Source organism: Gorilla gorilla, chromosome 10, assembly GCF_029281585.2.
Source record: "Gorilla gorilla gorilla isolate KB3781 chromosome 10, NHGRI_mGorGor1-v2.1_pri, whole genome shotgun sequence".
NCBI lineage: Eukaryota > Metazoa > Chordata > Mammalia > Primates > Hominidae > Gorilla > Gorilla gorilla.
In genome coordinates, this window is record NC_073234.2 from 51285026 (window position 1) to 51288871 (window position 3846).

Below are 3846 nucleotides of genomic sequence, written 5' to 3' on the forward strand. Positions count from 1 at the left end.
GGGGAGGGGGAGGGGAGAGGGTGCGCGTGCGCGCCTACGAGTGTCTGCGAGGCTGTCTCTGGGCCGGTGTGCGCGCGGGGCCCCGGACCCGGGAGCGGGACCCAGGGCTCCCCGCGCCTCCTCGCCCCTCCTCGCGGCCGCTTTCGGCGGCGCTGCCTCTCTCCAGTCCCGGAGCCGTCTCCCTGCCTGCGAGGCCCTATAGCTTGTGTGTGTGACTCTGTGTGTGGTGTGTGTGCGCGCGCGCGTGTGTGCGCGCAGGAGGGAGGGTGTCTGCCCCTAGCGTCCCCCTCCCCGCGCTGTCTCCTTCGGATCGATGCTCCTGCCTCTTGCTGCTGCTTCCTCTGGTGGCACACACGCGCGTACACACACGCTCCGAGTCACACTTGACTAATTCAAGCACTTAGCCCATATGGAGACAGACACACATACCGACCAGAGTCACACCACACCATTCACAACCACACCCCCACCCCCCAACAGATGTCCACGTATCCCGGGGGCCTGACCCACATGGCAAGCACTCACCTGCTCTTATCCCTGCTCCCACCTACATGTGACACATATACACGTGCACATATGTGAGCCAACACGCAGCCTTGACCACTCAGATCCCATCCTTGTAGCTTTGGGCTTGTGGGGCGCATGGTCGCAACCCCTTACTGCCAAATCTCCAAAGAAGGAGCAGAGAAAAGGAAGGAAAAATAGCCAGAGATCAAGGGAATTTGGACAGAAGGAAGGGGGCAAAGGGATTGAAGGGGACAGGGTGAGGAAGGGTTGGAACGGGGAGCTATGCTCAGGGATGGAGCAGAAGTCTCAGCACAGAACCCAGGCCTGGGGGCTGCTCCTGTGGCTCTCACCTTTCTCCTTCCCTGCCTCCCTCCTCTTCTCTGAGAGGCCTTGGGGAGGGGGGCCCTCCCTATCCAATTAACAGAGAAGGAGCAATCAAGGGGAAGTTGTTAATTTGCTGATGCTCATTAGGGGCTCTTAGCACAGAGGCTGTTGAGGTCTGATGGTGTCAGATGATGAGGAGGAGGGTGCGGGGGACCAGAATTCTGTCTCTAGTGGCTCCTTCGCTCTACTTGCAGGCTGGTGCGGCTCGGGGAGAAGGATGGTGAGAGGTGTATTCCGAGGACATGGTGCCGGGCTTTAAGTTAGAAGAAAACCTGTAACGAGAAGGGGATGGCACATTGGAAAGAAGTTGGATGAGCAGTTGGGAGTAGTGGACATGTAGGAAACCAGAGAAGGGGTCTGGAGGTCCCTAGTGGGAGAGTGGACTTAAGACTGTGGAGGAGGGAGGTCGAGATCCATTTACAAGGGGACTGGACACGGAGCTGCCAAAAGGAAGGGAGGATCTTCCATTCAGGTCTTGGGTTGGGGAGCTGTTCAGCGGTACCAGGCAGTGCTGGAGGGTTGCTATGCCCCCGGGTAGCCACTGGGTGGCAGCCCTCTCCCAGATACTTAGAATCAACTCGTGGGGGGCATTTGAGAGTGGGAAATCACCTGGGAGGGTCCCAGAGACCTGAGGAAGCATCAGGCAGAGTCTGATTCCTGAATTCCAAATATCCTCAGGGGGAGGGGAACACTATCTTGGATCATCTGTAATTTCCCCACCTCCCCGCGGCTCGCAGGCTGACTGACACGTGGAGCCTCTTCAAATGGCTGCAATTGCTTCAGTCACCTGGGATGTTACTGAGGGAGCAGCGGGGGTGGAGGGAAGGTGATGAGGTGAGGTGGAGGCAGGCGAGGACTGATTGAGGCCAAGGAGCAGCCTCAGGAGGAGTCTGGGGGAAGACAGAAGGTATGAATCAGGAGAATCAGTTTCCAGACCTGGCCCTGCCATTCATTAGCATAGGCAGGCCCCTTGACCTCTCTGGGCCTCTGTTTCCTCATCTGTAAGGCAGAGATAATATTTATTTCACAGGATTTTTCGAGGATTACGTGAGCTAATGCATGGAAAGTGCTTAGTACATTGGCATGTACCTAGTAAATCCCAATAAGTAAATAACTATTATTAGTATTAGCATTTGGATCTAGTGGTAAAACCACCAGTGCAGCCAAACCAGGGCAGAATCTAAGACACTGGTTCTTAACCCAGGCCGCACATTCGAATCACCTGGGGAGCTTTTAAAACTGCAATGCCAGCTGGGCGCAGTGGCTCACTCCTGTAATCCCAGCACTTTGGGAGGCTGAGGAGGGTGGATTACCTGAGGTCAGGAGTTTGAGACCAACCCGGCCAACATGGTGAAACCCATCTCTACTAAAAATACAAAAAGTAGCTGGGCGTGGTGGCGGGCACCTGTAATCCCAGCTACTCGAGAGGCTGAGGCAGGAGAATCATTTGAACCCAGGAGGCGGAGGTTGCAGTGAGCCGAGATTGTGCTATTGCACTCTAGCCGGGGCGACAAGAGCAAAACTCCATTTCAAAAAATAAAAATAATAAGATAAAACTGCAATGCCAGCCAGGCGTGGTGGCTCACGCCTGCAATCCCAGCACTTTGGGAGGCCGAGGTGAGTGGATCACCTGAGGTCAGGAGACCAACCTGGCCAACATGGTGAAACCCAGCCTCCACAGAACATACAAAAATTAGCCAGGCGTGGTAGCATGCACCTGTAATCCCAGCTACTCAGGAGGCTGAGGCAGAGGTGCTTGAACCCGGGAGACAGAGGTTGCAGTGATCGGAGATCGTGCCACTGCACTCTAGCCTGGGCAACAGAGCGAGACTCTGTCTCAGAAAAAAAAAAAAAAACTGCAATGCCATGGCTCCACTTTAGACCAGTTAAATCAGAATCTCTGGGGCTGTGGCGCAATCTTGGCTCACTGCAAGCTCAGTCTCCTGGGTTCACGCCATTCTCCTGCCTCAGCCTCCCAAGTAGCTGGGACTACAGGCACCCGCCACTACGCCTGGCAAAGTTTTTTGTATTTTTAGTAGAGACGGGGTTTCACCGTGTGAGCCAGGATGGTCTCAATCTCCTGACCTTGTGATCCACCCGTCTCAGCCTCCCAAAGTGCTGGGATTACAGGCGTGAGCCACCACACCCGGCCTTTTTTTTTTTTTTTAAGTTGGGGTCTCACCCTGTCGCCCAGGCTGGAGTGCAATGGCACAATCTCGGCTCACTGCAACCTCCGCCTCCCCGGTTCAAGAGGTTCTTCCGCCTCAGCCTCCCGAGTAGCTGGGATTACAGGCGCACACCACGATGCCCGGCTAAATTTTTGTATCTTTTGTAGAGCTGGGGGTTTCACCATGTAGGCTTGAACTCCTGACCTCAGGTGATCCACCCACCTTGGCCTCCCAAAGTGCTGGGATTACAGGCATGAGCCACTGTGCCCAGACAATCGCCCAACTTTTTGAGGCCTTTAACATATAGCCAATCTTGAGCAACCTTGCTCTTCAGAACCTATGGGTCTGAATTATGGTTTCATAGTGTCACAGGCCCCAGTCTTAGGAAGTTCTTTCTTATATACAACCTAAATCCCTCATGCTGTTGTTTCTTCTTTGAGAAGTGATGGGTCCTTGCACACACACATCCCCTCATCCCTACCCTGTACATCGCAGCAAACCTTCACCGAGGGTTTTCCTGGATCAAGCCCCAAGATTGGCCCTGTGGACATGGTGAGGATTGGCGGAGTCCTTGTCCTCAAAATATCCCAGTGTGGAAAGAGAGACAAACATGTTGACTTGTGACTCTAGTGCAAGGGCCAGGAGTGAAATAGAAGGCTGAGCCAGGGCTGCCAGCAGAGAGAGGCAGGGGGGCAGTCACTCTGACAGGGGTTTGTGGGACAAGGATGAGGAAAAGAGGAAGTTGGTGTTGGCAGGGCCTTAGTAAGATAACACTTGAGGGATCCAA